Source organism: Myotis myotis, unplaced genomic scaffold (genome assembly GCF_014108235.1).
Source record: "Myotis myotis isolate mMyoMyo1 unplaced genomic scaffold, mMyoMyo1.p scaffold_m19_p_11, whole genome shotgun sequence".
Classification (NCBI taxonomy): Eukaryota; Metazoa; Chordata; class Mammalia; order Chiroptera; family Vespertilionidae; genus Myotis; species Myotis myotis.
In genome coordinates, this window is record NW_023416315.1 from 24,209,895 (window position 1) to 24,223,246 (window position 13,352).

The window sequence follows — 13,352 nt, forward strand, 5'->3', positions numbered from 1 at the left end:
AGCGGGAGTGGCCAACTCCCTCCCCGAAGGCCACACGCGGCTCTTCAGTGCTCCTTTGACAGCCTTAGAGGCAAATGTGAAGGAAAAACACCAGAGGGAATACATGATTCATGCTAGAAACAACAGTGTCTTCATTACAAATAAATAATGCATGTGCTTATGTACAGTGTATGAATAATCTATGTAATTCTGTTTGCTATTTTTTTTTAAAATATATTTTATTGATTCTTCACAGAGAGAAAGGGAGAGAGACAGAGAGCTAGAAACATCGATGAGAGAGAAACATCGATCAGCTGCCTCCTGCACATCCCCTACTGGGGATGTGCCCGCAACCCAGGTACATGCCCTTGACCGGAATCGAACCTGGGACCTCTCAGCCCGCAGGCTGACGCTCTATCCACTGAGGCAAACCGGCTTCGGCCTGTTTGCTATTTACAACAAACATGTGACATTTAGAATTTCATAAACAGCTTCAGTTTAGGAAAAACTTACTGTTGACCTATTTTCTAAGTATTATTGCCCCTTGTTACTGATAATTAGTTCTGGCTTGTGTTTTTGGCCAGACGAACTCTCTCTAAATTGGAAGTAACAAAACCTTCATTAATAGGGAGACAGAGCCCGGCTGGCGTGACTCCGTGGTTGAGCGTCGACCTCTGAACCAGGAGGTCACAGTTTGATTCCCGGTCAGAGCATATGCCCGGGTTGCGGCTCGATCCCCAGTGTGGGGCGTGCAGGAGGCAGCCATCCATGATTCTCTCTCATCATTGATGTTTCTCCCCCTCTCTCGCTCTCCCTTCTTCTCTGAAATCAATAAAAAATATATTTAAAAAAATAGGGAGACAGACATAGGGATCAAATCTTCTTTTATGTCTTCTCTCCTTCCCTGGCCCGTCCAGGGGAGATGGACAGGGCAGCAGGCAAAGCGGAAGGCAGGTGAAGAGGACACCAGTTCTTCCTTCAAAGCACTACCCGTTGGGTCACGGGTGCCTTGAGCAGCAACAGCTGACAGACAACATGTGAACTAGTTTATGTCATAGGACCAGACACAGGGCTATTTTGGACAAGAAATATCCTCAAGTTTGTTTTTTTTTAAATATAGATAAAATGATACTGTAATTAAGTTTGAAATTGTTCAATGGAAGAAGAGACCCACCTCAATTACTTGGTATCATCGACATGATTACTCAGTTTGGAAATGATGTTGAGAAAATAGTCAACTTTTGAGAATGTACAAAATTACCTTTAAGCCTCCTGGGTTCTGACACCCCTCGTGGTGGCCAAAGTCCCTGCTTGAGGAGCAGCACCTGAAAAAGGCGGGAGGGGGGGGAGTTAACACCTTTAACTTTAGGAATTGCTCAGTTCAAACTGGCGTGTTTTTTAAATATATATATATTTTATTGATTTTTTACAGAGAGGAAGAGAGAGGGATAGAGAGTTAGAAACATCGATGAGAGAGAAACATCGATCAGCTGCTTCCTGCACAACCCCTACTGGGGATGTGCCCGCAACCCAGGTACATGCCCTTGACCGGAATCGAACCTGGGACCCTTCAGTCTGCAGGCCAATGCTCTATCCACTGAGCCAAACCAGTCAGGGCCAAACTGGCGTTTTTAAGCAATAAAATAAAAATTAAGGTTATTTTCTCCCCAACTTTTGTAAACAGCTATTGCATTTGTTCCCGATTGCTACGGTAACAAATGGCAGAAACTCCAAGGGTTAAAACAACACAGATGGATTGTCTTATGTTCTGGAAGTCAGATCTACAATGGGCCTCACTGGGCGGAAATAAAAGCGTTAGAGGGAAGCTGTAGGGAGGACTGTTTCCTTGCCTTTTCCAGCGGCTTCCCTGTAAGTCCTGGCTTGCCGCCCCTGTCCACCTGCAACGCCAGCCTGGCGGATGGGGCCTTTCTCACATCCCACCTGACAATGACCCTCCCTCCTTACTCTCTCCCTTAGAAGGACCCTTGTGGTTACATGGGGCTCACCTGGATAATCCAGATTCATTTCCTTGTCTTAAGTCAGTTGATCAGCAACCTTCATTCCACCTGCAACCTTAATCCCCCCGTTGCCACCTCCCATCTTCACAGGTTCCGGGGATTAGGATGGGTACAGCTTTGGGGGCCATTATTCTGCCTATTAAAGTGGTACAGTAGGTGAGTTAGCAAAAAAAAAAAAAAAGTCTACTTGTGAAGAAGAGCATGTGATAAGAATAGCGATGGGAAGTACCTCTCCAAGCTTTCAAGACTTGTTGAAACACAGCCTTTGATACTTGGCAGAACAGAAAGGCAAGAATAAACCGAAGATACAGAATCAGTTCAAAGCGAGAGAAAGCTCATGTGATGTGCCCTGGCCGCCCGTGGGCTTTTGAACGTGTTATAATCAGAGTCACGGTTTTCAGATTTAAGCATTAACGAGTGACTCACGGGCTTCTGTTTTCGTCTAGTGCTTCAGTCTCTGTCTGGGTGCTCTCCGCATGAATAAGTAATGAAACGGCCTCACTTTCAGGGTTACTAAGGTTTAAAGCTATACGTCAACCAACATATTTCTCCTAGCTTTTTAGAGAAAGAGGAGAAAATTAATTACGAAGGTCAGTGTGTCCTTTTCCGCTCACCTCTGCAATCACAAAGCGCCAATAGCTGTTCTATTGTTAGCCTGATGAGTTAGATTGAGCACAGGGGAGGCAGGGGAGAGTGCATTCCAGGTGGGATGGAATAATTTGGATAGAAGAAGGAACATTTAAAAAAATGAACTGAGACATGCTAACGTGTGGGTGAACCTCAAAAACATGATGCTAAGTAAAAGAAACCAGCCATAAAAGGCCACGTATCGTGTGACTCCGTTTATATGAAATATCCGGGGTAGGCAAATCCATAGGAAACAGATTGGTGACTGCAGGGGCAGCATGGCGGAGAGAATGGGGGGAGTGCTTGGTGGTGAGGGGCCTTATTTTGGTGTGATGGACACATTTGGGAGGTAGGAAATGATGGTGGCTCCACAACATGGGAACGTGCTAAATGCCACTGAATTGTTCACTTCAAAATGGTTAATATGAGAATTTCATCTGGATTTAAAAAAAAAAACACATAATGCCCCTAGCCCTAGCCGGCTTGGCTCAGTGGATAAGAGCGTCAGCCTGCCAACTGAAGGGTCCCAGGTTCGATTCCAGTCAAGGGCACTTGCCTGGGTTTCGGGCTCGATCCCCAGTAGGAGGCAGCCGATCAATGATTCTTTCTCATCATTGATGTTTCTCTCTCTCTCTCCTTCTCCCTTCCTCTCTGAAATCAATAAAGAAACATATTTAAAAAAAATTAAAAAACAAAAACAAAAACATAATGCCTAGCCGGTTTGACTCAGTGGATAGAATGTCGGCCTGCAGACTGAAGGGTCCCGGGTTCGATTCCGGTTAAAGGTACATGCCTGGGTTGCAGGCTCCATTGCCAGTAGGGGGCATGCAGGAGGCAGCTGATCAATGATTCTCTCTCATCATTGATGTTTCTATCTCTCTCTCCCTCTTCTTTCCTCTCTAAAATCAATAAAAATATATTTTAAAAAATTACATAATGATTAACTGCGCAATACCCTTTGTCCGGTATGCCGGGCACGGTGCTAGAAAGTGAGGGTGAAAAGAAGAACACAGTACCCGGCTTGACGGGGCTCACAACCCACTTGGGGGCAGTGGCCAGATGAGGAGGCATGCAGATGCTGTGTCAGGGGGCACAGTGAGGGCAGAGGGAGCACTGTACAACGCAATATAATGCGAGGCACATACATCACTTCACATTTTTAAAAAGTACAGAGAGCCCTAGCCGGTTTGGCTTAGTGGATAGAGTGTTAGCCTGCGGTTCGATCAAGGGCACCTGCCTTGGTTACAGGGTCCATCTGCAATCCCCACAGCTTTTCAACCAGCCCCCCGCTCCCCTCTGGCAACTTTGTCTGTTCTTTGTATCTATGAGTCTGTTTCTGTTTTGTTCGTTCACTTAGATTCCACCTATAAGCGAAATCATACGGTACTTGTCTTTCTCCGCCTGACTTATTTCACTTAGCCCAATAGTTCCTCCAAGTTGCTGTGGGGAGGACTGTGTGGAGTGACTGATGTATGTTCATGCCTGGGTCCTAAGGGCACATGGGACTGTCAGAGAGGGCGGGGAAAGAGTGCGGGGACGGATCCCGCCAAAGTCACAGTTGGAAAAAAAGCTGGGAAACACTGATTCGGAGCAAGCCGGGCAGCCACATGGTAAAGAAGTCTACAAAAGCCACCGTATCACACCTGTTTCTTTACAGAGTTTAAAAGTTACATTACTTTTCCTGTTAGACCCTGTCCGACCCTGCCTTCAGTTGCTCGTCTGATCATGACTCTGGTGTTCACGATCAGAATGTGTAACAGGTTCTGAGACTGAGAATCAAAGGAGCCATCTGTTGGGGCATGCTCAGCGAGCCCGTGCCTCTGACTCATGGCGGCCGCGGTGCCATGCTGGGCACTGGTTTTGCGGCTCCTGGCAACCTGTGTGCTCACACCCTGGGCTTTCTTTTCTATATGCAGCAGCATGTACTATTTTGTTTTCATTTATTTATTAAATCTTTATTGTTGAAAGTATTACATATGTCCCCCTCTCCCCCCATTGACCCCCTGCTTCTCCCCCTTCACCTTCACCATCCTGTTGTTTGTGTCCATGGGTTACGCATATATGCATATAAGGTCTTTGGTGGGTTGCCTCTCACCCACCTACCCTCCCCTGTACTATTTTGTTTTCAGATGCATCTAAACTTTTTTTATAATAGAATGAAAAATTATATAAAGATAAGAGGCCTGGTGCACGACATTCGTGCACTGGAGTGGGGGATCCCTCAGCCCGGCCTGCGTCCTCTCGCAGTCTGGGACCCCTTGGGGGATGTCCAACTGCCAGCTTAGGCGTGCCCCCTGGTGGTCAGTGTGTGTCATAGTGACCAGTCATTCTCAGTCGTTCTGCTGTTAGGGTCGATTTGCATATTGCCCTTTTATTATATAGGATAGAGGCCTGGTGCACCAGTGGGGGCCGACTGGTTTGCCCTGAAGGGTGTCCTGGATCAGGGTGGGGGTCCCACTGGGGTGCCTGGCCAGCCTGGGTGAGGGGCTGATGGCTGTTTGCAGGCTGGCCACAGCCCGTTCAGGGTAGGGGTCCCCACTGGGGTGCCTGGCCAGCCTGGGTGAGGGGCTGATGGCTTTTTTCAGACTGACCAAGCCCCACTGCGACCGAAGCTCCCAGCCTTTCCTCTTTTTTTATTTGCTCCACCTCCGTGGCCATGGCGACTGGAAGCAGGTATCTGGGGTTTATTTACCTTCTATAATTGAAACTTTGTTGCCTTGAGAGGAGGCAGCAGCTGGCTGGGAAGCTTGGCTTCTTCCATCGCCGTGGCAACCAAGCCTCCTGCTTGCTCCAGATCCGTGGCTGCTGGCCGCCATCTTGGTTGGGTTGATTTGCATATAGTCACTCTGATTGGCTGGTTGGCGTGGCTTAAGGCATAGCGAAGGTATGGTCAATTTGCATGTTTGTCTTTTATTAGTGTAGAAGATATGTGTTTAGGGAGGAAGAGTTCAGTCCTAAAGCTCCTCCTCCTTCTATATGTTGTTTCCTGATTGTTGCTTTCCTGTGCCTCACGAGAGAGTCCCCTTTTGCCCTGCTGTCTTTCTGAAGGATGTGCCTATGAAAATGTATTGTCATAATCCTCTCCTCTTAAAAGGTGGATTAACCTTTAAACTCCACCCGTGTGTGCTGCAGTCCAGGGTGAGCTGACCCACAGGGATGGCCACCTCCTCTGGGCAGGGGTGGAGGAGCCCAGGGGCAGCAGCCATGGAACAGTGGCCCTCATTCCCAGCAGGGCTGCTTTTCAGGGGGCCTGTGCGCTCTCCCGCGCCAACCCAGCTGTCTTTTCACCACTCTGAGATCTCTGCCACTCGGCCCAGCCCCAGCCTTCATTCTCTCTCGGAACCGATTCCTCGCAGAAACCACGTGTTCCCTCGGCCTCATCTGACAGCTGTGGCCCCTGGCTTGGCCCTGCGGTCAGTCAATGTTCCTTTTGACGGGCACTGGGGTGTTCCTGCCAGGGAAGTCCACTTCCTTCACGTGCCTGTTTTTCATGCTGTCACTCATTTTGGCCTGCAGTGCCCTGCCAGTTTCCTTGCACTTTTGATGAAGGGAATCGGGGCAGAGAACTTGCATCAATGGGGTCTTTTCATTTTGAACAGCAGTAAACAGCACCAATCCGTTCAATGAGTTCAGCCGCAGTTATTTCCACGCTTGCTGCAGTCTCGACCCAGCATTAAATCCCACTGAAAACGCCTCTGTTGTCTCCGGCTAATGAAGACTGCTGCTCTTTCTTCTGGGCTTGAACACACTCCAAAACATTGGTCTGAAAGAGCAGCGTACCACCGGAGAGCCCTGAATGCAAGCCTTTAACTTTCCCATTGATAAGCGCGCTGACATCACCCTCATTGTTTCCTTTCCTCTTCTTTTAACCCGACAACATTTCAATCTGTTTGGTTGTGTAAAATGCAACCATTTAATTTCAAGACAAGTGAAGACACGCCACAATTTTTTCCATTGACTAGGTTACAAATAATACAATTAGAGATTAAAAGGTTGAGTGAACTTGTCTTCATGGTATCACCATCAAAATGGCTCCTTCTCACCTTTGTTGTGTCCAGGAAGGACACGTCACAGTATAGTTCATGGTACAGCACAGAATACAGCCCTCAATATTTTTTATCCTATATAATAAAGAGGTAATATGCAAATTAACCCCCACGCCCTCACAAGATGGCTGCCTACATCCAGACAGGCAGGGGGGTTAGTGAGGGATGACCAAACGACTGAACAAGCAGGCTGCGTGGGGTGACCAGGCCAGTGGGGGGGGGGGGGTCATGAAGGGCGACCAGGCCGGCATGGGGGGGCAGTAAGAGGCGATCAGGCCAGCGGGGGGGGGGGGGGCAGTTAGGGGTGACCAGGCAGGCAGGTGGTGAGCGATTAGGAGCCAGGGGTCCAGGATTGTGAGAGGGATGTCCAACTGCCGGTTCAGGCCCAATCCTGGGGATTGGGCCTGAACCGGCAGTTGGACATCCCCCAAAGGGTCCCGGATTGGAGAGGGTGCAGGCTGGGCTGAGGGGACCCCTCACGTGCACTAATTTTATGCACCGGGCCTCTAGTTTAAAAATAATCAGTGGTGCCAGGTGGGTGTGGGTCAGTACTTGAGCTTTGACCTATGAACCAGGAGGTCACAGTTCAATTCCCAGTCAGGGCACATGCCTGGGTTGTGGGCTGGATCCCCAGTAGGGCGTGTGCAGGAGGCAGCCGATCAATGATTCTCTGTCATTATTGATGTCTCTATCTCTTTCTCCCTCTCCCTGCCTCTCTGAAATCATTAATAAAAATATATTTTAAAAAAATACTCAGTGGCATATTTAATTTATTGAGAAATAAAACCACGGGAAAAATATTCTTGAAAAAAAGATTTTTAAGGCCAAAAAAATCTGTATACTGTCCCTCCTATAGTACCGAATGTCCCCATATTTTAAAAAAGTTAAACCTTTTATAAGTAAACCATTAATACCAAGAGCATAAGGTAAGTGGTGCTGGTGATATAGCTTCAACCAGACACAGCCAACACCGAGTGAAACCCTCAGCACAGTGAGAGGATTCAGTGGCAGACTCTGGAACCAGACTGCAAGGGTTCAAATCCCACTTCCAGCACTGCTTACTAGCTGTGTGCCCCTGGGAAAAGTACCTCACCTCTCTGAGCCCTAGTCTCCTCATCAGAAAAAATACAGAACAATTGAAGGGTCTGCCCCCAGTGGGTAGCTGTGAGGATGTGAAGCACTGAGACTACTGTCGGGCATAGAAAAGTAACCATCACTGTCAGTCATTGTTGTCATCTGGGTGGATGATCGTTGAGCCTCTGATCCCGCCTCACAACCCCGCCGGTCTTCCCAAAATGCTGCTCCAATCCTTTCTCACGCTCTTACTCCCTGACACCCACCCAAACCTGGCACAACCACTGGCATGTTCCCCTCATCATGTGGCTGCCACGCCTCCCGGCAGGCAGTCACCTGGCTGCAGCATGACACATTCCCAAGCTTTCGCTCAGAAGGCAAGAACCATCAGGAAACCCCAGGCCACGACATGAAACAGATCTGGTTTATCGAGATGCTAATAAATTTTTTTACAGCGTTAACCTAGATGAAGAGTGCTAATTTTATTCCTCTGTTGGAGCACATTCTCATCATTAGTCTCCACATAAGCCCGCTCCCTTGCTTTATATTTCATTTATTCTTTTTCACTTTCCTCACTCCCATATCCCCACCCCTGCATCCGGTGCTGGAGGTGACTCTCTGCTCCCAGGGCTTGTGTGGAGGGGGTGCTGTGGTGGCAAGTGCCCGTGTCCCTGTGTTACACACGTGTTATGTGTAACGTTCTCCCTAAAGTCTTAAGATCCATGTCGCCATGAGGACATCTAGGCGTTGCTTCTCCCTGATGCTGGGTACCCATGTGCACATCCTTACATGTGACCCTTCCCTTCTCCAGGCTACAGACACTCAACCACTCACTCTAGCACACCAGGAAAAAGAGGGGTTTCCGAAAGATAGTCTTGCGAAATCTTGCTGCTATGTGGATAAAGGTAAAACTAGATCCCCACATAACGCTACATACAAAGTGAGCTCTAGTCTAGACCCATTCAAGGCCAACATTTGGAAGCTGAAACAGTGGGGTTAACAGAAAAAAGTATGGGTGAATGTCTCAGTGACATATCTCAACCGACACCCCAAACGCATGAAAGTCCTTGAATATTTCTGCCATTTACATTGGTTGTCCAGTCCTTGCTCAACTAGGGTCAGCCCTTGGCAACTGCCCAGAGGTTTTCTTTTATTTAAGGACAAAACTGAAAGAAAAGTGAGAGTTTAAAACCTGTGTTTTCCCTACTTTCTTTTTTCCCTTTCTGTAAATAGAAAAGATAACATTTTCCCCAAGGCTTCTCCTTGCCCGCACAAAGTCAGTAATCTATGAATGAAATCCAACCCACCTCCAGTTTGTACAGCCCGCTAAGAAAGGTTTTTACATCTTTAAATGGTTGAGGGGAAAATAATATTTTGTGACACCGGAACAAGAGTATACAAAATACAAATGCTGGTGTCTACAAATAAAGCTTTACTGAAATACACGTTCCCTCACTCGTGCACCGTCTCTGTGGCTTTGTCACACGAGCAGACTTGAGAGGTTGTGACAGAGGTTGTCCGGCTCACAGTCTAAAACACCTCCAGCCTTTTGCTGAAAAACTTTGCCAGCTCCTAAACCAGACCAAACGTCTCCTGAGGATGAAAACCACATCCAGTGTATCTTTTATTTCTCCGATTGCTCCACACAGAGCCTTGCAGTGCTAATGACAAGGACGTAGGACTACTTTTGGCTTCAAGTAACAATAGCCTACGGATAAGGCTTTTAATTCTCACAGAAAAAATCCATTGACTCAACAGCTCGATGAAGTCTGTTCAGGGCCCTGGGGCAAGGCCTGTTCTGTCCGCTTAGCAGTGGTCGGCAAACTCATTAGTCAACAGAACCAAATATCAACAGTACTTCAAAATAGACTCGCCCAGGCCGAAAACCGACTTCTGCGCATGGGCCACGAAGTTTCAATCGCGTGCCCGCACGTGGTATTTTGTGGAAGAGCCACGCTCCAGGGGCCAAAGAGCCGCATGTGGCTCGCGAGCTGCAATTTGCCAACCCAAAGCCAGAACCTGCGCAGGTTGCCCGGAGACACGACATCAATGATCCGCGCTCACTTAGACCAGGGACTGACCTCCTCCCTTGAGAACTAGAGATTTTCACCCAAAACTTGAACACGTCAGAAAATGAGGAATAAGGGAAGGGCTTTGAGGTAGGCAATGAATAGCGCCAGCCCCAAGGTTCACTCATGGCGAGGCTGCTGTTTGAACCTGGAAAGGCAACCCAGAAATCCGGGTGATCCTTAGATGCTTTCATTTCTGCCGCGGGGTCTGAGCAGAGAAGCTGGAAACTGAAAAGCGTTTGTCCCACAACCCCTGAGCCCCAGGGCAATTTCCGATCCTGCGGCCCGGTCCCCACAACCTCTTTTGGAAACTCCAGATTTATCCAGATATGGGGCGCCTTCTGTGCACAGACTGAGGGCACCCAATTCTACCCCGGCTCTGTTGACCCTGCTTACCTCTCCTCCTAGCCTGTGTGGTCAGAGTGAAGGCTGCCCTGCCCCCGCCCCCCAGAACAGGAGCACTACCTGCAGACCTGAGGAGGTGGAAGTATTGGGGAGTTAATGCCCCAGCGGGGACTTTGGCCAGGGAGGGGAGACTGTTTCAAATGCAGTAGGTTGTTGTGGCCTCCCTTGAGGTGTCCTGTGATAATGATCAAGCTTCTGTGTGAGTTACAAGGCAGTGGCCAGCTTGACAATACAGCCCTCCTACCCTGCCTCCCTCTCCTTTCCGACGGCTCTTGCTCCGCGTGGATTGTATGCCCGAGAAGGGTCAAAGCTCCGCCGCTGCCACCAGCAGCAGCAAGTGCCGAGCTCACACGGGGACATTGCGGTGACAGTTCTCCTGCTTGGCTCCATTTTTTCCTGCCCTCACTTTCCTTTTGCCCCGTTTCCTCATTTATTCTTTTAAACGTCTATCTTACTGTATGTATTCTTTCCACTGGTTTTTAGAGAGAGTGGAAGGGAGGGAGGTGGGGGGAGAGAGTGAGAGAGAGAAAAACATGGATGTGCGAGAGACACATCGGTGGGTTGCCTCCCACATGCGCCCCAACCAGGGCCGGGGATGGAACCTGCAACCTTTCAGTGTGTGGGCCAACACTCTATCCACTTAGAAACATCGGCCAGGGCTTACTGTATGTATTTTTGTAAGTCATCTCTCAGCCTTTCTAGAAAAAATGTTATAACTCAGCAAATAAATGACAATTGTTAAAATAAATAAAATCCTACAAGATCAAGTGCCCTCTAATCCCAATAAACTAAAGACTTTCCAGGACCTGCTCACTTAAGCAGTATTATTCACTAGGGCATTCTGGCGCAACAGTGCCAATGGCGGGGGGGGGGGGGGGGGGCAGCCCCATGGAGTCATGGGGTTTGCTCTGCCAGGGCCTGAGCCTGCTGTTAAGATGCCTGCAGGCCAGCGAGCCCCATGACATCCAGTCAGCTGCCCAGGGCTCCTGGGGAGGTCAGACCGCCCTCTTCCTCTTTCTCAACAGTAAGCCAAATCCACATCAACTCACTGTCTCCTGAACGGAGAAATGCCCCACATCCAAATGCAGCATAATTCGCCCACCGGTTGTGCAGACGCCGAGTTAGCTTACTTGGCCCGTGGCGGCCGATTGGAAATACGGCAGGAAACGAAAGGATGAGGGTCAGGCATCCCGTGGCGGAGCCAGAGGAAGCACCTCCATGCTCTGACCAGCACGCGAGAGGGCAGGGCCTTCGCAGCTTCAGTCCTTCCTGTACCACCTTCATGGTTTTGGCCAGATCTGCGTACATTTTATCACCGTGTTTAATTAATGTTCATCTTTGAATCTACTAGCAATACTTTAATATCATTCTAAATAGTAGTGCCCATGAATTCAGAAGTTTGATATGCTATACTTTATATATATATAAAGTATATATATATATATATATACAGAAAAACAATATACTGTAATGTTCCTATAGAAAAATACCCAATTGTAAAATAAATATTAGAAACTGACTGAAACACACACAAAAACCATGTTTGCGTACCTCCTCGGGTCATCTCACGCACCTCCGGTGGTGACGTGCCGCGCTCTGGGACACACGGAGGGATCCTGGCTCTCATAGGGCTGCCCAGGAAAGCGTTGGCTACAGTGGGATTTGGGGGATTCGAGAACCTGTCCTTTAAAAGAGTCTGATGTACATGTACACGTTATTATAGACTGACACACTCCATACACACTGTCAGCAAACACTTGTGTACTGATTCGGCCTTCTAAATTTGGTCAGGAAGGAGACCAGCTGGTCTCCTGCTTCAAGCATTACTTAGAAATTTTGTTTCACGTTGAGTCACTTTCCTTTTGTACTCCTCTCTTCTGAATCTCCCGATTAAATGGGAATTGGGGCTGAGATAAAGTGCTACTGTCGCAGGATAAAGAATAACTAATGTGCAGAAAAAAATTAGGTTTTGGAAAAGCAAAATCATTACAAGGTAGGGACTATCACTTGTACACCATTCCTGTTTCTGTTTGGAAGGCTGCTTCTGGTAAGACCGAGTCTTTAAAACAAATGTTTACCAGTGCAATAGTGCAGAGTTTGTTAAGCCCTTTGGAAACAATGCTGGCAGTTTTAATGAGTTCTCGCTCCATCTTTTGAGTAGTACTTGTTCCTTCAGTTTACCAAGCACCAGCAAAAGAAAGTTTTGTTTATAAAATATCAGCAAATGCTGTGGCCTGCGGGAAGACTGTATTCCAAAGCAGCCTGGGAGTGTTGTCGGGACCCCTGTGGAACGAGGAGCGCTGACGGAGGGGGTGGAGGGCCCATCAGCAAAGGGTGAGAGAGGCATATCTCATAGTCTGTTTTCACTCCATGCTGTTGTATGGGTTAAAAAATGGGGTTGGTGGTATTTGGCTATGGCTCACTTGAGCATATGAAGGCAAAAGAGAAACATCAATTTTCTGTAAGGCCAGGAAGAGAAAGCTTGATTATCATCAATAAAACAAGGATGGGGAGTGTTATTAGGTATTAACTCGAGATCTGGACAATGTTAGAGCTAAGTTCTAGGACTTAAAAACTGAGGCTAGCCCAGAGAGGCTTGTAAAGTGATTTTTTAAAAAAGCAGGCATCAGAAGCAGAGAGGACATAGGACATACTTCTGAGAGATGCTGCACTCAGTTAGCTGGAAGTGCTGACTCATGGCTTCAGGGTGAGGGGTTGGCAGGTAAGGGCATGGTGGGACAGGCAAGGCCATTTGCCACAAAGCTAGGGGACTAAGACAAGGGCTGAGAAGTCAAGCATTGGCTTGGGGCAATGTCACCTCCTTCAGTGGCTTGGGTTATAGCAGCCCTTAGACCAGTGATGGCGAACCTATGACACGCATGTCAGAGGTGACACACAAACTCATTTTTTGGTTGATTTTTCTTTGTTAAATGGCATTTAAATATATACAATAAATATCAAAAATATAAATCTTTGTTTTACTATGGTTGCAAAGATCAAAAAATTTCTATATGTGACACGGCACTAGAGTTAAGTTAGGGTTTTTCAAAATGCTGACACGCCGAGCTCAAAAGGTTCGCCATCACTGCCTTAGACAATAGCAAAAGAAGGGAAATTGCAGATGTCAAGGTTTT